Raw genomic sequence first — 25,970 nt, 5'->3', positions numbered from 1 at the left:
CCTTCTCCTGTGATCCCTCTTTTTTTTTGTAGTTTGACAGAAAATGATGGCAAGAGTGACGACAGTACCGCAGTTGTGCACATTGGCTGTGTGGCGTCACATGAGATCATATGACACATCGTCTGAGAGTTTCCTGAGCTGCCAAACCAGTGCCATAAAGGCTGGAAATGCTTACAGTAGAAATGCTCCGGTAACATTTAATAAGCCTCAATAATTTACTGGGTATAGTCATAGGTCTGGATAGGACGGCGTCTGGGTCTGGACCTTGGTGAGTTTGGTAAAGGAGGATGGGGGAGGACTGATGCAGGATACAGAAGTCGTAAGGACAAACACATAACAACACATCTGTGCAACACTTTGCTACACACATTTGAAGGAGTTTAGAGTTAAAAGGTGATGATATATATATATGTATATATATATACATATATATATAATTTTTTTTATTTACAAGGAGCATTTTAAATCCAAAGCACTTTGAGCCTGTGAGTCACAAACCCTCTGTATTTTCCCTGGTACAACGGCCCAGCTGCGTTTCCTGACCAGGAAACACAAACATGGCCTCGGCCTCACCGCTGATGTCAATACTTTCCATAACTACAGAGCGGTTTCATGGCAGCGTGTTGCAAAAGGCAGCTGGGGAATAACAGAGCCTTTACGGGACAGCAAGGACTTTTTTTGTATCAAACACATTATAAAACATGAAACACCTTCAATATCTGCTGCATGTGTGTGTGTGTGTGTGTGTGTGTCATCTGGCAGTGGATGGTTGACCGATGTAAATGAAAAAGAACAGGAAGTAAGTCTAATGAATCATAAGAATTCTGATGGTACCGGTGACAAGAAGTCTGTGACGAATGGCATTCGGCCCTCTTTTTTCAACAGCATTGCAGATATGCAGCAGCAGAACACTTTGAAATTGTCTGAGTCAGTGTCCAGCATTTCAATGCCCTCTGAAGGACAGTGTGGAATTGGCTTTTTGAAACCACACATTGGGATTTGTACTTCTGCACCTGGTTTATATGCATCTACTTGACTGTGGCTTATTGGAATTTATAGTGCAATTTCATTCAGACAAACTTTTTTTGTATTATTTGTTCCCATCACATTTGTTACATTCAGTAGATATGCTGTTTGAGCAGTCATATTGTTTTTTGGGGGGGTATTTTTGCTTTAGTGCTATTCATTTTTATCTTGTTGTATATTATTATAGTTGCAAGTCCCTTAATTAAAAACAGTCTCAGGGGAGAATGTTTTTTCACAGAATATTCACTTGTGCATAGAAAAAGCTTGCATTGCAAACATTCTTACAACTAATGTATTCAGTACCTGAAGACAAAAGCCACTAAAAAATGGAAATGCTGCTGTGCTGTAAAAAAACCCACAAAATGATGTTTTGGCTCAAGTCTGCCACAGTGACAGTGCTCCAGATTGTCTTTGATTCACAAATCAAAGTTATGTCCAGATTATGCCATCAGGCCACTATCAGGCCACTGCTGTAAATAGAGGAAGTGGCTGCACTGTTAATACTAAACATTGAATTAATAAGTAGCTATTTTACCCAGACTACCCTGAAAACCTGCCTGTGAAAGTCTAAAAAGCAGTCATAGTAAATGAAGGAGTACTGAGCAGTTTATCATCTTGATACAAGTTTGTTTAAAAAGTAAATACTGTTATTAGGTCATTCACTCTAATTAGGCTTATAGACTTTTAGCACACTGAGATTTGTACGAAGATCTGCAACATAAAGCACCTTAAATCAAAGCTGCCACCAGGCGAAGGCTCCAAGCTGCTTTGGTCTCTCCATGCAGTTAATGTATGTTTCCCAAAGAGGATCAATCAGGTCGACTCATCTTGCCAAAAACAACACTGCAACTACAGTATTACTGGGCACAGCGAAAGATCAAAATGAATCCATGCCTTGGGTATACATTTGCATTTCTTAGAACGCATTTGCACATCTGAGTTTGCATTTGCAAATCTTATTCGGTATCCTTTTATTTTGTATACAAGCTCTCAAGTCATTTTTTTTGTATAAAATCAGATTAAAGCCGATATGTATTTCCATATTACAAAACAGATACAGTCAGATTTACACATCAGTGAAAAGGTAATATTAAACACGGAGCAGCCTCGACATATGAGGTTTTTATGTTGTGGCAGATCAGAGTTTATCCGTCAAATAGTTTCAATTATCTTCCATGACTTCATGGCTTGTCTAAGTCAAATATACACCTACAGGCCACAAACTTAAAACCACTTACCTGCTTTAATGTTTGTTTGTTTGTGTTTGATTGGTGTATATAATCAAGGCAGTGGACAGGACAGCAGGACGTCTGATATCAATAATTAAAATCATGTAGTGGGTTCTTTCAAAAAAAGAAATAAATCAGTATCAACAGAGAAAGAACAAATAGTTTAATCCTTATATCAGTGTTCAAATGCACTGGATTTTGCCACAACCTGCATTGGTAATGAAAGAGAAATCGAAATAATGATATCATCTCTATGTGCCACTCTACATCTCAAAGCAGCAACGTGTACCGCCTCTAGCATTGACCTTTCAGGAACCCCCTCTCAAGCACATGTATTATTTTACACTTCAAAGTTAGCAGTGAAATTATTCCAATTAGGCCTGCAGCACTGTTCTGGTCTCTCCAATCTGCTGATGAAAGACCTTGCCAAGCCTATCATCCTGCCTCGAAAACTCAGCGCAGTTGTACATTATATATATTCATTGGACTGGTTGGGGAGGAGTCTGGGCCGTCTTTGCAGAGCCATGCAAAACATTTAGAAGATTATCCATTGTTGCAGTTATTGTTTAAAAAAAAAAGAATGGTGGTACAAAGAGAGGGACAGTCAAAGGTTGCTTTGCTTGAACCGGCAATTATCCACATGCATATGCAAAGATACGGCACATGGCTTGCAGACATCCCACGGTGGAGTTAAGATAAAGCTCCGCGATGCAAATACAGAGTTAAGATGAGGCTTCTGTTGCTCTGAAAAGAAGAAGAAGAAAAAAACTCACCAGTGACTGATGGCTTTTGGATCACTGTAGGATTTATATTCATGGCACCAAACAGGCTGGCAAAAAACTATGGCCAGATGGAAACTTATTGGAAGCATTTTACCCCTCATGGATTTTTAGACTTCTATATTGATTTTGTATGCATTGCACCAAGGCTGGCTGAACTAAACTGTGGGCCGACCATGCCAGCAGAGTTGGTTTCTACAGACTCTTCCCTCATCTGATGAGAGTTTTAACTGGCTTCGAAGGATTCCTTTATGGCACAGCTCCTATTCACCACATCTGAGTATTATACATTTATAATCCTAGCCAAATAAGCCTTTTTAAAAAAGAGAATAAATGAAAACATCCTTATCGCCTTCACATGCTGTGGGCATACACCTCACACTGTAAATGTCTTCCATCTGAAGAGTGTCTGCAGGTTCTGTCAGGAGAGCTTCGTGGATGATTATAAATAATATATGTGATTCTGTGGAAAATGCATCTTTTGTTATCTATTGTTAACTGTGTTTTTCTTGTAGCTACGAATACAGACACACAGCCTGTTAAATATGACAACCTCATCTTTAAATCGGATGCATGTGTTATACTTTGTGTTTATTATTAAGGCATTAGTATAGTGACCTTGCTTTGTAATTACTTTGCAAAGCAAATCTTTTAGTAATTCTTCTAAGACATCCCACTGCAGAGTGTGTGCCACTTGGGAGCATGTTCATTCTTTTGTTTTTCACCGACAAAATACCTACTAGATATTCTGAGCATAAAAAGTACCTCCAAGATAATTAAAGTTAGATGCAGTTTTTCATTGTAGACTTTTAAAAGAGGGATGGGGAACATTTTTCCTATTAAAAGTCATTTAAATTTTGACAACATCTTTTGCAGCCCTTACTAAAATATTGAACACATATTATTTTAGATTTTGTACTTGTTTCTGTGTCTCAGCTCTTTGTTTGTGTTTGTGATTTTAACCTTTGCTTTTTTAAATATTGTTTTTTAGAGGTGGATTTTCATTGATGTACAGCACTTTTTGAGTTTTCTGACTTGTGTTTATTTTCGTATTAATGAATTGTCTTGTGGGCTGCAAAGGGAATTTCATGCAGTTTTGCCCTTATGTGGTCATGGGGAGGAAAACTAATTTTGTACATTTTACAGTAATAAAATACAAAACATCAGCGCTAGAAACATCTGTGACTCAGGGGGTTGGTGGTTTGATGCCCTGCTACTCTAACTTACCAACTTACTTTGCCATGTGAGCATGCTCATATTTGCAAATTAACACTAAACAACAAGAACAGCTGAGGCTGATAAGAATAGGTGTTGGTTTATAAACCATAGTGTGTGTAAAAATTAAACTTTGATGATCATGACTTAATGATGGCTGCTGAACATACCTCCATGGGTGGATCACCAAAGTCATTACAATGTCCTGGCAAATTGCCTAGGGCAACAAACCCCCCCCCACAGTTGAGTCACCACCTTGTTGGCAAAGTCTACTCTAAGCTTAGTGGGTCGGCATATTCATGTTCATGTATTCCTGATTTATTGGTGCTACGAAGCCTATAAGGTGCATTTGAGACAAAGTCTTGAAAAGCATTGAAAATATAAGGAATATGAGAAAAATAGGAAAAGCTGTGTGACGCCTGGTGTCATCATGTTTACGTGCGATGCTTTTATGGAGAATGTCACTTTCAAAGTGTCTAATTTTAAATGCTTTATTTCATATAATTTCACCATCCATTCTCTCCTCTAAAGGCAACACATGTAGGCTTTTGAGTGGGTGCACCGGCACTTAGCGTGCCCTGCTGTCACCTCTGTGGATAAGCAGGCGCCCTGACATTTAGGCCTCCATATTCTGCGGGCCCTGGGCCAGCTGGCCATGGAGAGTTTCCGAGTGTTTGGTGGAAATGTCAGCAATCAGTCGGGAGGTATACGTCAGAATCTTACCACTTAATTGTAATTGCATGGGGGCGACTTCACGACTCCTTAACCAAAAAAATGTGCTTTTTGTTCCTGATTTCACAAGATTAGGCCCAAACCAGACATAAGCTTGTCCTCACTCAGACAGAATGTGTTTTTTTAACACATTACAAATTATTCCTCAATTATAATAAATAAAGTTGTTATGGAGTTTAGAGCATTGCATCTGTCTTTCCATGCAACCCACTCAGGAAATAAAGGAAACAGTGACTTGCTCATGCACTGTTAGAGCTTTTATTGCTTGCCTTTCCTTTATAGTGGCCGATGTCCAAGAACAGTCACGGTGGTTTCTGAGCAACCCAGTTTGGCCAAAACCATAGAGGGGAAATCCACGCTTTGCCACAGCTGACCACGCGCACACCCACTCATCTGAATTCCACGGCGTGACCTCAAACACACATGGAGTCAACACAGACTTGTGACCACCAACCTGCCACCCACAGAACCCCGGATACTCAAGGCTCTCATTAGGCCCAGTAAAGGTCTAAACATAAACCCAGTTGTGCCTCAGGTATGTTCATACACACGCATTCACACAGAAGTGCACATGCCCCAAAAATATCCCCAAAAAACCCAAAACACTCCATGAAAAAAATTACTACTCTAAGGTATAGAATACACACACGCACAACATTTTCAGCATTCAGCAGGATGTCGGCATCCCAATTTACAAGGTCTCAAAGAATCTCATATTTTCACCCTCGTGCGCACACAGCAGCATCGAGGCACTTGACATTTGTCACTACTCACTGTCAGTCATGCTTTCACAGTCATCACCCACAGTGACAGCAGACACCACCCCCGCTATATTTATGCCATTTTTTTTCAGTTCGGATCCACTCAGAGCTCAAAGTTCACACAGTCCATGGTACAGTATCTCGCGCCAGCTATTCTCATTTTGGCCACTATCTAACGTTCGGTTTGTCTGTATACAAAACTGCACAAGTTCCAACTTTTGATTGATCGGTTGAATCTAATTGGTCGTACTGAATTGCCTTTTTGACGCAACAGGCGATAACTGCTTTGAATGAGTCACCGGAATATGATTTGCTGTTCATTTGTTGCTTCAGCTTCTCTGTGACTGAGCCAAATGTGTGTTCTCTGCTCTCTCTTCCATGGGCTTCACACCAACTCTCACATTTCTTCACCCTATTGAAAACACCGATGCTTTTATCACACCTCAAGTGTGTTGCACTCTTCGACAGTGCCTCTTCACCACAGAGCCCCCAAACTTTCAGCCTGCTTCACTTCTGGAGCAGAGCTTTCCCCTTGTGTCTGTTTGACTGAGTGTAATATGCACACGCTTCAAGAATGCGGTGAATGATGAGAGGAATGTTGTGGGCTGATGCAGACAGGGGCTAATGCGTATTTATTTCATTTAGTAGCGCTGCTCGGTAAAAAGCCACCATAGCACATACCCAGGGTAATGGCTTGACAAATCAGATCTGTCAGACTATCCACACTTGCCACTTCTCCTTCCCCTGCAGGTAAAGAGAGAGCTAATTCACCAGAGTAGGGAGGGAACAGGGGAGGCATGCACCACAATACAACCCAGGATGATATTGGGGATTTTTTATACAGTGTATTGTATATATTTATACAATCTGCTGCTCATTAAACTAAGGTGAGAGAAAAAAGTGGCCCTCTAACGTCAAAAACGCTGATGAGATGAAACCATGGCAGCACAGCTCATCTAAATCTAAATCATAATAGTCTTTCACAGAACTACTGCTATGGTTATTTATATTTTACTCATACATTTATCTATATCATGTTGCTAAAATTCTAAATTGTCATTGTTGTACTGTATTTTGCTGAAGCCTTAATAAAAAAAAAGGCGAAATCTAAGCTAAACCCCTCCTACATTCTTTGCAATCTAACTGTTAAGCGAACTCTACTCTTAGTGGAGCACTATAAGGAACCTTGTATGTCACATTATCATTAAAAAAAAGTTGAAGACACATTATACATTTCATTATTTCAGTTTGATTTTAAGTATAATCAGATCGGAGAACAGTTATTTTGTAATTGCGTTACTTACCAACCCCAACAGTAACTGGCCAAAGCTAAATTTGCTAAAATGCTCCTTTGCTTCATGCTGCAGTAACATTGTGACTGTGATAAGTAGGTAAAAAAAAAAGTCTTATAACTTATTTACAAGATCTTTAAATCAGCTGTCTGGAGGTTGATCTCTTTCAGCCAAAACAATCTGCCAAGTACTTTTTTTTTATGTAGGACACATCCCGTCACAGTCTACTCTGTTTACAGTGTTGTGTGGTTAAGAGGAACAGAGGAGAAAAAGTTTCATTAAAACTTAACTTTTGACCACAGTTACAGCATACTGTTGGAGTTACTGATTTACAGAAAGGTTTTTTTTGAGCAGTTCCTGATAGGGTGTTTTGACAGTGCACATGAGTAATGTCTGTCATATGTAACAGATAAGCCTCGATGAAACAGTGAGACCTCTGTGGAGGAAGGACCGACTCTGATTTTATACCAAAATACATGTAGAAAAAGCAAAATGCCCCCCCTAATGGCTGTGCTGTACTGTGAATAACATTTTTGAGGGAATTACACATAGTTAATTAAACTGTACCACATGGCAGAAAGTGATAACAGGGTTTTAAGCTATAGAATAGAAAAATATTATTGTATAATATTTACTTTCATTAGGCTACAGCTGTAATGTTTAGTCATATTTAGTCATTTGTCACAAGTGTAAACAAAGTGTTAATGGGCTTAGTTACAAAAACAGACATTTGAATACGTCTTCTTGGGCTGTGGGAAATTACAACAGGCGTCTTTCTCAATGTTATGTCAATTTTTTGGCCAAACATTTACTTGAATGATAATCTGCAAATTAATCGATACAGAAAACAACTGTTATTCGCGGTCGTATATTCAAAACACCAAGGAACAAGATGAGAACAAGGATGAATGACATGTTCATCTAGGCCAGCGTTACTCTTGCTGTACAATATGTGATAAAAGCATCTGGCCCTATTCTAGTGGAAGAGCTTTACTGAGACCTGGTATGACTGACAGAGCATGGAATCAAAATAACTGAGTGCCATGTCACTTTACGTTTTGTTTATTTTGCTCTGGCCAATTTGTATTTGTGTTCTGGTTTCACTGTATGAGCATAAAAGTGATTTGGCTGTCCACTGAAGTGTGCAAAACACAACTGTTGCTGGTGGATGAAAATGTCACCCACAATAACCATCTACATCTCCATATAATGCTTTTTTTTGGCATGTAATATAGCTATGCAGTTATATCCATAGAACCAAGAACTGTATTTGGAACCATATTTTTAAATATAATACATGATTTAGAGTGGATTGTTGGTATTCAAATTCAAATTATTCATTTTGATTAATAACATTACTAGGAACAATTTCCTTCTCAAAAACATTCAAACTCTCTTCATAAATCGATGATCATAGCACGGATCTGGATGGGAAACAGCTTTGCCAGATCACAAAATACATAGATGTCTAGTTACTGGAAAGAAGTAGGTTACTGCACCATTTTTTCAACACGCTCTAGCTTCAAATTCTTCCTTTTCGCTGTCATCAATCCACAAAGCCATGAAGTGGAAGACGCAAGCAGCACAAGCTGACCAATCGCAGATCTTGTGCTATCCGTGTGGCATCACTGCAGCCCTGACGTGTAGATACGGATGCACCTCGACCCCAGCAGTGCCTTCGGCAGAGCTGCAGAGCATCAAAGACTGAAAAATGACCACACTGATTCGAGAGCGTATGAAGACAAAGTGAACCACAGCGTGGTGCCACCATTTCAAGTTCTTATTAAGGGAATTTGGTGGGGGAAAAATAGGTGTGTGCTGTTGTGAATAATGATTCAGCGGGTACAGATGAGATCACAGTGTATATATCGGTGTGGACGCGCCATCGCAGTGGTAACAAGATAAAATGAGCGGCATGTGAATGGGACTGTGAATGATCGTGGCTGTGAATTGAGGCAGTCGTGCCACTGAGCTTCCGCAGCGACTGTCCTTTTCCATCAGATCTACTTTTCTTCCTCCTCCCTCTCTGTATTCTCATCTCCCTTCACGAAGCACGAAGGTAATTGATTGCATTTGTGCAACACAAGCTAATATTCAATCACCGCAAGCTCCTGACCTTTGGAGTGTGAAACACTTAGCCGTGCTAATTCTGTCGCCATCCGAGCAGCTTTGTATACAGAGGCCTGCTAGTCCTCCGCCACCAGGCAATAATGGGTTATCTCCTCAGCCTGCTAAATGAGGTGTAAAATTAAATGGCAAATGGTTTGTTTTCCATATTTTTTGAGTAAAAGGCAGCTGTGTTTGCTTAATGAATCTCGGTTTGTTTGGTCACTGTCATAACTGACTGAAAGTAAGTCACCATTTGCTTCAAGACCCGGCGAAGAGATTGAAAGTGCAGCGGTTGGTTATATATTTTTTGTGTTTCACTAATTACATGTTTTTAATATTGGCTTATTGTTTCCAAAATCTGTGTTGAGTTTTATTTGATTTGTAGGTATAGGTATACACATACATATATATATATATAAATAGTTGTAGTTTTTTTTAATATAGGATCGATTTCATAGATAGATAGTCACTTTGTCTTAGTGGTGGATACATTTCATTATGTTAAAAGAAATTAAAACTCCTTTTAGTCCCAGCAACCAATACAAACAAGAGTGGCAAACATGAGGTGTACGATTGTTGTTATTGTAAAAACATAACTTGCCAGGGTCCAATGGCAGATCATTGTGCATTTGTGATTAGTTTAATGCTTGTGTCAGATGGGGGAAAACTGTGGTCAGTGCCCGCAAGATGTGATTCTTTTCTTTACACGTCAAATGTTTCCTGGCAGGTTTCTACCCAGCGAAATAATGAGAGAGACCTTCTGTGCATTCTGGGGTGAGATTTCCCAGGCACAAGTGAAAGGTTGCAACAAATTGCCAGTGTGGGCCACGGACATGCCGAAAAGAAAATGCCCTTTTATGCCTTTCAGCCAGAACGTAACCGTAGTCTTACAAGAGGTTGTAAATCTCAATTTGCCTGCTGCGATAGAGATGAGCTTCCGCTTCCATTCCAGGAACAAGCAGATATAAAAAGCCATTATTGAAAAATAAATATTTTTAATTAATACAAATGGGTTTCATCTACTCTTGAATGATGCATTTCCTGGGTTTTACTGTGGGGCTTTAGTAGATGTAGAGAAAAACAACCTCTCTTATGGTGCAGTCTTCCATCTGTAAGATTTATTTTTGTTGTGAGCTTTGAGTGCATCATTACATGCTTTACATGTTTTAGCCGAAACACAATTACACAGATTCAGGGCATTCAAAATGCAGCCGCCAGACTTGATCACATGACAATCAAACACATGACAATCAAGTTGAAGGAAACATGTCATAGTAATATCTCAAAACACACTAGAAAGAAACGCATCACAAATAAATTAAAGAAAATGACAGAACACATTATCTACCAATGAACACATTATAGTAACATTCTACAAAGCATCATAAATATGATTGTCAATCTGCCTATATATAAAGATTTACTGATCCCTAGAGAGGGGAATTCAGGTGTTATGGTAGTATAACACATGAACATTGTTGGAAAAAGGGAGGATAATTTTAGGATAACAATATGTATTATTACATTTTTTATAAAATCATGTTGTTCCCGGTGATCTGATGTGTTCCTTAGCAGCCACCCTGTTTTTGTTTTCAGTCAGACTACTGAAAGCCTGATCTTCATCTTAAGACAAACTGTATTTTGGAGAAGTGCGGTCCAACCTTGAAGATTGATTCAACAATCTCAAGTAACTTTTTGTTTAAAGTTATCACACAGGCATTGTTGATCCAAGGGGGGAAAAAAGGACGATTGTCATCAGTGAATTTTCATCTAAATGCAAAGCAGAAGTCAGGGAGTGTTGATCTTGAGTTGGTATCCACAAGATTTTGCCTTAATTTATGTGTTGAGTTTTACAAATTGCTGCAATTCTCACTTGTTTACTATGAGACCACCTACTGAGCCGACATTGTTATGCATCGCCCAGTTACTAAAATTCCTATTATGATTAATAAGGTGTATTTTTGCAATGTGTCCTGCCCCTCCCGTTCATCAGAAGGAATCAAATCTACCTTCCTGTGTTCTTCCACTTAACTTCATTTGGTGTACATAGTTACAATGTGATAAGCAGTTTTCTTTCAGTATTAGATACTAAAGTGAAATAGAATATTTTTCTCTTAATGTGTAGAAGTGTGTTACATTGTCAATAAATCAGTAATCAATGTTGATTGCATTTTGGAGTAATGCAATCAAAGCTATGCGAAGACTGTGACTCTCTGTGACAACCCACTCCATCACTCTGACACCGTTCCTTATTTCTGTCCAAATAAAGTGTATATTGACACTGACAGCTCAAAACACTGTCTCAAAAAACAAGTGTCAAGGCCTCTGTCAAAGGAATGAAAAATAACACAGCTGCTCTCACACACCCACTATGGATTATTAAGCAGTCAGGGCCACCAGATTTTTCACTTACAGTAAGTTCTTCTCTGTGGCCTTAGTGAGAGTCCAGGACAGGCTCACTTTTTCCACTTCAATTACTGTCACCTCCACCAAGAGCGACATGTCAGATATTTGACCACGGGTAGACGAGAAGAATGACGATCAGCATTAGGGTCTGCATTGGTTTTTGGTGGCTTGTGTGCATGGTGACATCAGTACAGTAAATACCACACAACACAGAATTAGCCATTTACAAAGTGCTGTCACTGAAGTTAGACGCCTCTTTCAACTGGGACAAACAAAGTATAGTTTAGGGCTATCCAGGCAATCACCTGCTTCCCAGTACCTATTATCCCCAAGAGGTGCTTGCACAGCTCCTCTAAATGTCTTCCAGCAGCATTCCTCTCCAACCGGCTCCCATATTTCTGCTCCACTGGACGATAAAATAAAATCCTGCCAGCTGAATACACACTCACGCGCATGCCCGCACACACTCATACAGTGCTAAGTGCCTTGCAAGAAGGATTTACAATTAAAGTCTCAATGACGCTTCTCACTGAATGCAAAGCAGGGCTCTTGAGTGATCTATGCTTTCGAGTGCGACAGGCCCTGTCAATCATCGTGACAGACCATGCTGAAAACATTTTACTGTCGGCTGATCAAATTTCTACCTGGGTTTTTAGTTATCCATAAATATGAAGAGATGAATGTTCACATGCAGACATGGACATACTCTATGATTCCTCTGCCAGGCATCCTTGATAGCCATTTATGACAGAGCAAATGATCATGGAAGAAACTCATGATTCAAAGAAGAACCATTTTATAAATTCACATGAGATCAATAATGCTCTGACTGAATAATTATTCTACCAGAATGCCCATTGGGCCATAAAAACAATAGGTTTTCTGTCATAGCGGTGTACCATTGATCTACCATTGATAAAAGAAAAGGTTCTATCATTAGAAACTTGTTTGGAACACTGGTCACTAGCACAAGAGCTATATTGGTATTGATTTTTCTCTGATACGTTGGGTGACTCCAAAGTGGTCTACCTAACAGAACAAAGAACAAACTCAACAACCACAGGCTCTACTTTGGCGACACTGGGAACGAGCAAACGCAGGCTTCAGGTGCATGTGAGGGTGGCAAAGGAGTTTGGTGGACTTCAGTCAGGTTTTTTTTTTTTTAAATCCTGCTGTTAAACTAGCAAAAGTGGATTTGGACATGCCGTAAATGCCTTTGTGCTACTTTAGACCATGTTCTAAATGCCATTCATTTAGTCAACATTCCTTTACATTTTGCCAATGCCTTTACTCCTACAAGTAGCAAAAGAGAAACAATAAGTCTGCTACAGCCGGTAAGAGGATACCAAAAAAGTGAAGGCTGCTCATAATAACATAGGGGAAATAAATGTTTAATTAGCCGAGGAACTGGTGTTTGGCTTCATCAAAAATTTGCCCACTCACATCAGAAACCCCGGGTTTGCACGGGGCAGCTGTGTTGCGCTGCAATCGAAATCTCATTGCAACAGAGGCATGTAACTACTAGACACACGAGTTGAAAAACAAACGCAGAACATAGACCTCTGCCCGACCAAAACACCTTTGCGTTTGCATTTGCAGCTCTGTTAGTTTTCCTCAGAAATGCAGCCCATTGTTTGGTGTGGCCAAACAGAAGCTGCCGTTTCAACACTTTAGCACTGATGTTTCAACAAAACACGCCTTTGTGCGAATGGAAACCACATTCAGATGTATGTGTACAGACACACAGTGTTGCTAAGAATAAATAGAAACCACCCACAGTGGGTGTTTTGCTTATATAATTTGCTGATTCTACAGCATGGCGGTTGTTTTTCGTTATTTATTCTGCATTAGTTGATACTGTACATTTGTTTGCACTCCAAATGTTTTCCAAATGTCTCCACCTCTACTCCCCGGAGCTTAAGCCTCATGCTCTGAGATCAGTCAGTAGCTATTCATCCACATCTTGCGTTTTTTGCATGTTACCGTAGCCTCAGACAAAATCCAAGCACTGTCTTTGTTTTCTCTTGACTAGCACATGAATACATGATGTATATAAAGGCCAAACGTCCCACTAGCAACACAGCTTAGTTTGAGTGGCCATGACATGTTTTGCGGTCTGTGTTTACTGACATTGCTTTATATATTCGCTGAGGTGCTGCCAATGTGGTAAGAATGCATTTCCCTCTAAATGCACGTGAATAAGTATAGGTTTTGAAGGGGAATAACAAAATGTTGGAAACCTTCTCTCAGGTCAAAATGGCTTTGCTAGATCTCTTATTTTGTGTTTGTCCTTGAAACAACTCAGTAATTGCATTTGTGTTGTATCACACATTTTCATATTTCAAGAGGTTCTCAGATGAAGAAGCTAATTATTTTTTATTTTATATTTTTTAATTTATTTTTTCAGAACAGATACCCAGTAATCTCTACACCTGTCTAGAGTTCAGTTGCAGAACTGATATGTAATAAGTCATATAATGTGTCAATCCACAGTAGCCCATAAGATGAATGCCTCTGCTTAAAGCCTCTGTTGAAGGAGACTAAAACCCTCCATGCGACCACCAAGTCAGCAAGACTGCCAAAGAATAGTCGACGTACCATAAAGCCATAATTTCTATGGGGCTGATAGCGACTTAATTAGAAACATAATGAATCCATTGCACATCTGACAAGTCTAATTAAGCCTGCCAGAAATGTTGGGATAATTAGGTTCTTAGTTCAGGGCCCCACAACATCGGCCGAGATCCTTTTCCTGACCCTCTTGGCGAATCCCCAGGTCCCTAGGCTGCTAGCTCCAACCAGACAAGATGGACGGTCAGTATCTCATTACAAAAAGCAGGAATCTATCTCACCGCGTTGACCGTCTCGTTTGGTGCTTTCCCTGCGTATCTGTTTTGTGTTTTGTGATCCATGGAAATTCCTCTGATGCCCTTTATAATCCCATTAAACCTATTGTCTCCAGCTTATGGCTCACTCACTGGAGGAGAAGAACAAAGGGAACTGTCAGGCTGCAGGAGCAGAGCAGACATTTGTGGGTGCGGGGGCTGTTTGCCGAAGGAAGTCGAAGGTTATCAATCACGCTGTTCCACTTTTAGACTTTTATACATGCAGGGTACACCGCTTTTACCTCCGTGTCGCTAACCTTGAATTAAACCACCTTCATATTCATATTGTAGTTTCAGCTCTCTACATATGAGGCTAATTTTATCACTCTAGGGCACATTTCAGACAAGAGTTATTACCTTTTCACAATTGTTTTGAAAGCGAGTACATTTGTATCCTTACAGTGTGTAAGTTCAAAATTACAGACACCAACACTGGAGTTTAATTAGTTTTTGTTCGTTGTTATCCAGTCTTTCATTATATTGTGTAATGGCGATATAATTTTTTTAGGTGAAGGAATATATTTGGATTGGGATCTTTTGCAAAAATAAAAGGCAAAAATCCATTGGAGCTTTGATTTGGAAAATTGGTCCCAACATGTATCATATTTTGTATATATTGTCCCATTCCTAACATCAAGCAATATCATATTGGCCTCCTGTAAAAAATAAAATAATGTGTGCATACAAGTTATTACAACCCATAGTAATAATTATGATTGAATCAAAGGAGGCAGTCATGTGATGCAGTATCTAAAAAACACAAAGTCCACACTAGGAGGAGATTGGTGTGGATGGATGGGTCAACAAAACATTGGACTTTGACACAGGAGACCACCGGTCATTTCCCGTGTGAAAACGATAGTCAATGACCTATCCATGACCCTTAACTGCATATTCATTATTGTAACCATGACAACAACAGTCCTGTTTAAGAGAGTGCTTATTTCAATTTTATTATTTCACACTTTTTCCCTAAACTTTACCAAGAGGGTGCCCAAAACTCAACAAACCTTAACTGTTCAACCTCCCTAACGGCATGTTTTTTTTTTTATTATTACCATGATGTTGAATGTCGGCTATGTCTGCTGCTGGTATGGTCATATGGTTGTCTCAAAAGCTGGGGAAATTACCCATTTGGTTGTTTAAGTCGCCATTTAAATTGCTTAACATTAGCCGTTTGTAAAAAAGCGACTGTTTCAACAGTAGACAGACGTGAGACAGGTAGGCTTCACTGACACCATTCAGTCCTACAGCCGTAGAAGAGGGTTGTCATGGAAATTCTGCAACGTGGGTACAGACGTCAAATGTTAGTGTGCTCGGGGATGCATTTCAATGCATATTACACTGTATGAATACTAGATTGAATGTGGATACGTATCACTCCTACTGGTTATAAACAATGCTTTGGGTGATTGTAGTGAAAATTGTCAACCACAGACATGAATATTAGTGTGTTTTGGACCCATCAAGCAGTGCAACTGTTTAATGAATGCCCTGCACTGTTGTCGACACCCGGGTTGAAATGTAATTACACAGAGAGGGAGAGACAGACGTGACGAATTGACAATGGCAGGTAAGGTTGTGAGAGGGTGTACACTCAATAGTCTGAAAACAACAGAGGCCCAGGTGAAAAGGAGAGATGTCCAGGCGGGGAACAAAGAGACGGCGCATATACAGTGTGAGGAGGGTGATAGCAGCAGCACCAATAGGCGTCAGATAATCACAGCTGCCTAGGTGACAGCACAGCACGATTAGAACTAATGACCCTACACTTTATGAGCCTCTACAAAGACAATTAGTCCTCCCACTCTCCTCCTCCTCCTCTTCTCTCTGGGGCCGTGTACATGGATTTAACCCACACCTAACCCATCCCACTCCTCCTCTCCGTCCCACTCTTGCTTTTTTATTTTTTCCTCAAATAATTTGGCTCGCTTCTTTCAACTTCAGGAAGGGATTTACTGTAGGTGATAGTAATATTAGGGGGGCGTTTCAGTTTTGTTTTCACGTTGCAATTTAGGAATTAATTTCATTGCCACAGTAATTCATTATGGTAGTACTACCAGCATCATTGACTTCAATACTATTGCCGAATGTCCTTGTTGGTCAAACATTGTATCATTGGAGGCGATATCTTCGGAGGCAAAGACCACAAGCAGTCCTACGAAAATTGCAACTGAATATTGCGTCTCCCCCTCCTCCCATGCGGTACCACGGCTCCTTTTTAAAAAAGTGTTTTCACAGTGCATTGAATCGAACCATAATTTAGTTTAAAACCTCACCAAGACTACCTCTTTTGGTCGGACTAATTCCATTGGTCTGGACCATGGTTCATACCTGTTATTAGGGTTTAAATTGAACTGAAGTGTCCAAAGGTCCGCACCAAACACAGAAGGTGTGAAAGCACACTTAAATTGCAAAGTATAGTTTTTGGTAAAGTTAATGTCATCCTTGTTACATTCAAAATCTCCTGATATCCTCCTCTACGTCTCTATTTGCAAGAACACTATTAAGAGTTTGGTCTCTTTCTGTCACATCTTGGAGGACTTTTAGCGGATAATTAATGGACTACAGTTCACAAACACAGCATGCAATTATTTGTGATAGATGATCCAATAAGGTGATAGCCACTAAGGTGTACTTGACATGTGATTGATTGTACAGCGGCTGATTGATGACCTGAGAGAATATGATCGCCAGTCTAGCCGACATTACCAACAGAGGCTTGTGGAGCGCAATATGTCTTGGCAATCAATAGTAGAAAACAAAAAGGTACCAGTTAAACCAGTTTGGCTTATTGTGAGACAAAGATGAAATAAGCTGCAGTGACCTTGAATTCCCTCACTTGATCCTCGCCGTTGGTAACACGATGCAATACGGTGAAAAACATCTTCAGTTAACATCAACATTATTTAAAGAAAAATAAATAAGTGCCTGTAAATGTGCAAAGTTTTGAGACTGTCCTCTCCCAAAAACAAGCAGCAGTCCTTTCAGGAAATTCCCACAAAACAATGTGTTGGCATTCAGCTGACAACACCCTCAAGTGGCTGTTCCCTTTTTTGTATATCTGTAGGGAGGCAGTAGTGCGATGTTGTAGACCCAGGCTGCAGTGGATGGATGGGAAAGTAAAATGTCACTTGACATGGGAGAACATCCTTTGTTTCTTTCATACATTTGAAACAGTAATTTGTAATGCTTTTGTGAAAGGCTGGCAAAATATGTTGTCCTTTTTTAACTAATAACTTGGTAAATGTAAATGATTTAGTTAAATTTAAACGTAACCATAATACTTGATTCCACACTCCCAGCGTGAGGCATCTTCCTACCTTGCCCCCCGTGCCGTCCCAGTATGAGTACTCCACCTCTGGTGGACCGTGACAGCCCCTCAGCACAATTACATTTTCCCTCTTCGCAAACACAGAGAGAAGTGGTCTTGTAACCTACAGCTCCCCGGTGTTCACAGGCACTCAGAACTAATCCCCGTGTCCGGACCACATGCCAATATATCTATGGTGCATGTGGGGCTCCAGTAACGATTTGCAGCCAAACCCACGGTGCCAGACCTGGACTTCTAACACCATGTAATTAGCAGACTATTGACTCTCTCAGACACCTTGCCTGTGCAAGTTGAAGAATGGTTCCAATTTATCTTATACTCCAAGGACTGTACTGAATTAGAGACATGACGTGTGTGTGTGTGTGTGTGTGTGTGTGTGTGTGTGTGTGTGTGTGTGTGCGCGCGGCGCTAGGCACAGTGGAGAGTAACTTTATGTACTGTGCCTGCTTCTGTGTGTGGTTTTGTGCGTTTTCAATCAAGGCATTTTTACAATACGCCAAGCGTGTCAAGCTGGTAGTATTTTAAGGATGCATGTTTGCCACTTCCACTGACAGCTGACGAAGGAAGGAGCAAGAGAAAAAAGTTACTGGCAAATGAATTCAAGGGCAAAGGCCAACAGGTAATCAATATCACTTTGCTTCACTGTACCGAAGCTGGCTATGAAAACATCTTTGATGTGTTTATACATTGATGTGTAAGTTGTGTTGATGGATTCACTTCAGATCTCTCATTATATGGATTTATATAGTACACTCCTTTGCTTTGAAAGTAGTCAGCTCCAGCCAGTATGCCCTCATCTGATTTGGCTGCCCCCTTCACCGCATGCTTACCTGTTGAGGCTTTCTGGGCCCAGAACCTACTGACTGCGTATCCCACCCCATGCAGGGGAGACGGCACACAGACAGATATCTAGGCTTTGCTTGGTTACAAGAAGAGAAATCTTTTAAATGTGCTTTAGTTGGAGTGAAATGTGGCAGTACCCTGTGACGGCAGGGACCAGCGAGTCTGTGAGCACGGCTCCCCCCACTGATGATCTGCCCCATTTCCACTCAGAAAGACACATTACTGACGGGATAGCCCCATAAATGACAGCCCGATGGAAATGCAATCAGATTACAGCAGATCAATGCCATTATTAAGCATTCCGACCACATCTGTCACACTAAATTGCCACACAAGAGGATTCGTGCCCCAGTGGGCTCTGTGATGAGCAAAAAGGAAGGAAGCAATACCGAAACATATCCTCCCCACGGTCACATTCATCCTCACATGCGCACGGCTGCAACCGTAACAATAACATATGTGTGCATCCTGCCATCAGTCACATCCGCAGTGCAGACATAAATAACCCGTAGGAGATTCTGTGCGTTTCCCTTTCTATTTCCATTGGAGCTCTCAGTGTGTGTCTGTTTGTACTCAACACCACCACTGCCATGGCATGTCTTAAAATATTTCATCACTTATTTAACTTTGATAGCTGTCTGCCGTGTTCTCTAGACACAGTTCAAAAGGGGCTCTGAAGTCAAAAGCCATGATCATGTGATGTGCAATAGAGTTCAAACTAACCACTGCCCTATAAAGATTCTTGGAAATGATATTAGCCAGACTTCTTTTTTTTTTTTTTTAATCTATGCACACATTGCCACTGCCGCTACAGCAAATATTTGCTGCCGGCAATCCAACTTCATTTTAACTGATTACATGCTGGCAAAAATATTCTCCAAGAGATGCCAGCAGAAATAGAAAAAGAAGATTACGGCTGATTGGACAGAACATTTACTGCTCACGACACAGCAGACAGCGCTGCATGCACCCAGCTGCAGATGCTTTGTGGAATATCCGTATTAAGTAAAAACAGGACCGTAAAACTGCTGTTTCTAATGCGCAAATTTGTGTTAAAATAAGAAAACGAGAGAGACAAATGGGGAAAAAAAGAAGGATCCTGACTAATCCTGGTTTATCCACTAAAGTGGCACTCTCTCAGCAAGCAGGGGTCGAAAAAAACACTGTAAAATCATAAAATGCATGATGACAATCACTAATATCAGTTATTTTGGAACAAGCACATATCGCTGTTTGAGATATGTACATATTAGAATGAGTGCTTGTGAGACAGTTACTAATTGTAATTGACAGTTACAATTACTGTAGCTGGGGCTAAAATTCAAGCTGAACTAACCCCAGCTGAGCAGCTTGAGACCTCACATTCAAACTGTGTTATGGGAGTGTCTGACAAAATGTGGAGGTGCTCATATACAGTATGTACCTACACACTATGCATTTACTGTTCTCTAAGCCAGTGAACAGATGAGATGAATACCATACAGGTACTGTTCTATATGAGCAGCTTGTAACATTAATTAAATGTGATAGTGGTTGGAATTCTTGCAGGGTTTCTTTTTCTTGACGATACATATTTTTTTAACCTTCATTAATTTTTCTATTGCATTTGGACCCATCCTGTTGATTTATGGAATATTGGATGGAAGTAAGTCACTGTGTCAATTTCTCCAAAAGATTTATAAAGCAATGACTGGCGCTTACAGATTGGGAGATGAGCAGCTGCTGTTTTTTCGCACTGGCACCATTGTATGATTGTGGTGTATAGCCATGTAGATGTTGTCGTCTGTGCGTGTGAAGTGGAATATGGTCAAGTCTGCTCTTGGCGATTCTTCCTTACATAGACACAGAAGACTGATGGAAACATCCCCGCTGACTTCATTGCAACTTACAAGTCAAAACGCACCCACTGTAAATATTTTGCAAAAACTCATAGAAATATGATCAACCTATCAAATGAAGTCTAATTTTCATATAATAAATGAGCTGAGTGGGCCTGCTGCTGCCAAATTAGATGTGCTCTTCTGACAGAGACACTGAATCAATTTCTGTGCTTATTCCTAAACTGTGGACAGCATGGAAGATAAATGACCCCCGAGACACTTGGTGGAATGAATTCTGTTTTTTTATTTTCAAATTTTTTTTGATATTCTCCAAAAGGGACTTAACTATCAAAAGGGGCGTTGAGGGGGGTGGTTAAGGGAAATAGTGAAGTGAAGAGATCTGACCAATTTGGACGGATTTTCCTGCGAGGAGGTGCGACGTAATCGCGCAAACCAGGCGCCCGAGCATGATCCAGTGGACGTCAGAACTGTGTGCTGTGGCTGAGAGGCAAAGAATGACGGGGAATGATCTTATTTTGTGCAACTGCCCCGCCATCGGTTGACATGAACATTTAGATGAACATGAGCATAATAAACTGCTTGTGTGTGTGTGTGTGTGTGTGTGTGTGTGTGTGTGTGTGTGTGTGTGTGTGTGTGTGTGTGTGTGTGTGTGTGTGTGTGTGTGTGTGTGTGTGTGTGTGTGTGTGTGTGTGTGTGTGTGTGTGTGTGTGTGTGTGTGTGTGTGTGAGAGAGAGAGAGAGAGAGAGAGAGAGAGAGAGAGAGAGAGAGAGACCAAACGGGAGTCCCACATGGCCAGACTGCTAAGTGGGACAGAAGAGAGTTAATGGGATATTTATCAAGTGAGGACACTCAGCCAAAGACAAGGAGAAATAAACAAGCTTGTCTGACCTGGGCATCCTTGGCTATTATGATAAACAAGCACATTGTTTGCAAGTCTAATGGCCACTAGATGAAATGCACTGTGCTTATACCCTTCAACACTTTCAGTGGCATACTCAACGCCTCATCTTTTGAGTGACAGAGTAATTGAGTGTGGGCCCATCTTCCATTGATAGGGATGGGATTTAAAAAAAAAACAAAGTTCCTGGAACTGAAGAAAGTTGTTGGTGTAAATATAACATTGTATTTAACTGTCTACCTATGGCAGAGTAGAGGGGTTATAAAAATATATAGAAAAATGAAAGAAACACTCTCAGCCTTTATATTATTAGTGGTGACAGAGCTTGTCGAACATCAGAATGTTTCCCCACAGGTGACTGGACAAGGATCTGTGGCTCCAGAATACATAAGACCATCAATATGTAGTAGATTTGGAACATTGCACAGGGCTCAAAATGTTTTTCTTTGATCAAACAAGTGAAGAGTTATTATTTAAATATATTAATTAAGTGGAATTAGCTGCTGAAGATGTACAAGGGCAGGTATGACAACACCGCTCTTTCAGGATGATGTTTATTGGACCCCTAATGACTTTATGTTGATGAAAAATATGAATCACTTATAAGGAGCGGCGCTTAAGAATTGCCCATGTCTTTGTTTTTTCAGCTTCAATGCATGGAGATAGAAAAGGTCAAGTAGTTCTCCCGGCGCGATGACGGCGTGTTGCAAGTGGGACGCCGGCTCCCCCTCCTTCACAAACACTTACCATGCACTTGAAGCAAAAAAACATTCACGCACCACAGTTTTTAACCAGTGATTTTCTTCCTCCAAAGAGTGGCAGTTCATTTCCATTGAGATGTTACTTCGGCTTGGACGAGAGCAGTCAGATGCAGATGGATCTTTTTTGAAGTAGGACGATCATACGTCAGTGTGTTCTATGCGATCGCCATCTTTGTGGAGGGTTGATGTGCATAATTGATGACATCGTTGAAACAGAGCTGTTGTTGAATGGCTGTGGACAACTAATTTAGATAGAACGTAGCCTAAGCCTGCGTAAAGAAGTGCTATATATGGCTAGATATCCTAATTAGCACATTTATGGCATCATTACAAGCGTATGTCATATTTACATTATTCCTTTTTTTAACTGGACTCAGCCTTCTATCTTTTTAGTTTCTCTCCTTTGTTTCTCTCTCTCTCTCTGACACACACACACACACACACACACACACACACACACACACAAACTCTGACAACCGACCCGTCTGTCATAGTCAGACTGGCCAACGGGAGGACCGGGAGGAATCCTGTCGCATCTGTGGACCAGTGGGCCGTCCAAAAAAATCCATACAGTCTTTACTGTCCTTGGAAGGCACCACCAAGGCCCCCATCCCCCCGCAGCCACTGTCGCAGACGGAATCGGAGTCTGTGAGACACACTCGACGCGCAAGGTTTCTCTTGCATCACTGCAACAACACATTTGGCTTGATATGTTTCCCAGCAGACGACAGGCTTATTGGGGGAAGAGGTTGGATACGTGTCATTCAACAGCCTTCTTCGGTGTCACAGACTTTTCTAATCAGGATTATGTGTGTCCCTCTTATAAAGACTCGGAAAATACTGACAGCGAATGATGAATGCTACACAAGTTTTTGCAGATGACAGTGTCAAAATTCATTGCCTGCTCATCTTCTCTCAGACTGTGATAAAAATTAGAGTCTCTCTGTAGTTTCAAATTGAATTTGAGTGTGCTTTTACTCAGAGCACCAATCCCATTGATCCTGCTGTCTATTTTTGATAGCATTGGAGACGACAGCTCATCCGGAGGCTCTTGCAACTGAAAAGAGATGGGGTGCCCGATGCTTGGCACACTGCACGCACACTAAAATAAGAACAGCAACAAAGAGAGGTCCAGATATTAATACTGCTTTTGAGAAAGGGGACCTTCAAAAATGCCAGTAAATAAAAGACTCGATTTGACAAGCATCACAAAATGCAGTATAAGTTAATACCAAAGCAGTATACCGTACACTATTTATTAAAGGATTCCATCAGCTCCAACAAATCTGAGTTTACTTAAGTATCTGGAATTAAATGTTTGCAGTATTTTTGGCCACAGTTTAATCATATCTTCACATAGTAAGAAAACCCAAAACATAGTGTACACAAACCGTAGAGCCCAACAAAAGTTGATAACAGATCTGTGGAAGCAGATGTGATGAATCTGTATTGTAAATGTCAAAGTCGCTGTATAAAAAAAAAGTTGTTTTGATGTGCACAACAAAAGTTTATTGTCCTGATGGCCAGGTTTTATTTATGGGTGTCTTTCTGCACTGAATGTGTCATCCAATGTCTGTAGGGACAGGGAATGGTGTCGACATGTCAATCACAGCTGGTGTAGCCTCGAAAGACAAGGTGAGTCATTCCCTTTAGGGATATATAGTTTTGGGATTGATTTGCTCAGTTGGAAATTGTATTGGGTAATTATGGGCCAGAAAGAAAACTGGGAAGGAATGAGAGAGAAAAAGCAGTATGCTGGTCATAATCTTTTATTTTCCTTTTTCTGCACCCGTCATCAAGACACATCGCATGCAATCCACTTTGTCACACTAGCAATATTTGCAGAGAACCTCTGGTGCATACACTTTATTTTGTGTTTTGTACACGTGCATCATTCACAGTAAAATAAGAGAAGGACAGCAACGACAACAGCAGCAGCATGTCAGAAATGAAAAAAGAGTGCCTAGTAGAAATGACAGAGGGAAAGAGGGAAAAGGATAAAGGGGAGCTGGAGTTCTTGCTGGCAGTGCGCTCCTGTTGTTACGCGGTCAGTCCGTTCCCCGATGTCTGAGTGTTGCCATATAAAGAGGCTGTCAGAACAAGTCAGTTTCCGCCAGAGCAACTCACAAGCACACTACTTAGGGACCTATATAAATAACCCACCGCCTCGCATCTGTATTTCATTGTGATGCCTGTCATTACTGATATAGGCAATGAGAACTGCTTAAAGGGGACTGACGGCTACAATGCACAGCAACTGATCACTGCAAGAGTCCAATGTCTCCGACAGATTTTCGAGTGCTGCACGTATTGTAAATTATTCACACCGCTGGGAGACGAGTGTGTTACTCGAGCAGTTTCAGCAGCAATTTTTTTTTGTTGTATTTTGTTGAATGCGCCCTGTTCAAATAGTTCATAGCCATGCAACCTATCTTTTACCAAGGTTTGTATGAAGATCGAGCACAGGTGTCCTCGGTATGAAATGAAAAGCAGAATATTCAGATAAAAGCACTTTGAAGAGAAAACAAAAAGATGGTCTTGGCCCCCGCTACAGCGTATTCCTGTAATTACCTTTTTCCCCCCACAGCTTTCTCACATTTTGATTGACTTATTCTCACATGTCATCCGTATGATTGCTTCCTGCTGCGGGGGTCAGACTTTGTTAACCTCTTTTGCAAGCTTTACAAAAGAAGATAATTTGAGCATTTAGTCTCTGATATTATCAACCTCATTTTGACTCAAAAAATAGAGCATGGCAGAGAGGTCAGATGCCGAAACGAGATTCAAAGTGTGTTTTACTGTAGGTGCTACAAAAAGAGCTGGCGGTGAACAAAACCCTATTGGCGGCACAGAGTCTTGTGTGTGTCATGGTTTCCCTCAGGCTGGTAGTCCTAATTGCCAGGAGGTGAGCAGCCGAGCTTTGTGTTTGGTTGCATTTAAATGTAGGCTGTGATCGCTGCACTCTCTGTTGCCGCTGTGGGAATTGGGCTGGAAAAGTGTCTCTTTGTGTTCACATAATATTTACAACACACTAAAGGCGATGCACCCAGCGGTGATAGAGTTTACATTAGACTCAAATGCACACACATACTGCAATACACATTTTTCAACGTCTGGCGACACAATGAGGTACAACTGCACAGAATCCAAGAAACTAATCGAGGACCAAAATCGCTGATTTACACCATGTAGTGTAACAATAAATAATGAATAAGTAATAAAAATCATATATATTCTGAATAACTCTTTATGACTAATGCTGTATGTACAGTATGTAATAAAGATGTAATTATAGATTTGGATATCTTTTAGACCCTGATTCACAGTTTTAATGGCCAGATTTGGAGCAATATAGAGCTAATAACATAAACATTGGACTGCACTCATGTAATGCTTTTAACTTAATAATAAGTATAATGTGTTTCACAATCCCTGACATTTATATACCGCTAAATCACAACAGTAATCACATTCACCAAGCACTTTATCAGAAACACTCATTCATCTGCTAATTCATGCAATTATCCAATCAGCCAATCATGTGGCATCAGTTCAGCGCATAAAACCCTGCAGGTGCAGGTCAGGGGCTGTTCACAATAAACATCAGATCTCATCGATTTTGACTGTGACACGATGTTGATTGCCACTGGGCTGGTATTTCTGTAACGCTGATCTCTCCTGGGATTTTCACACAATCATAATGCTGGAGGGAAAAACAAATCAACCAGTTTTAATCAGCAAGGTGTTTCCATCTATAGATCTGTGGATGGACGGATTCTTTGTGGTTCTGTTGTCCAGAAAGCATAGGTCTCATAGACAGCCCACATACACAATGCTGTAGAGCTTTTTAATGACTTTC

General features: G+C 40.6%; 1 long non-coding RNA gene across 3 annotated transcripts in view; it reads left to right on the top strand.

Annotated features, from left to right (window-relative positions):
- Window positions 1-25,970, top strand: part of LOC118288879 — a 149,697-nt gene that overhangs the window by 86,396 nt on the left and 37,331 nt on the right. Inside the window, exon 3 of one of the 3 annotated variants that reach the window (XR_004785933.2) lies at window positions 5,264-5,553. The exons of the other annotated variants lie outside the window; for them this stretch is intronic. This is a non-coding gene — a long non-coding RNA (uncharacterized LOC118288879). Of the gene's footprint in view, window positions 1-5,263; window positions 5,554-25,970 lie in introns of those variants that run through there. 3 annotated transcript variants of the gene reach the window in all.

This window comes from Scophthalmus maximus, chromosome 17 (genome assembly GCF_022379125.1).
Source record: "Scophthalmus maximus strain ysfricsl-2021 chromosome 17, ASM2237912v1, whole genome shotgun sequence".
NCBI classification, from domain to species: Eukaryota; Metazoa; Chordata; class Actinopteri; order Pleuronectiformes; family Scophthalmidae; genus Scophthalmus; species Scophthalmus maximus.
This window is presented reverse-complemented; position numbering and strand designations above follow the sequence as displayed.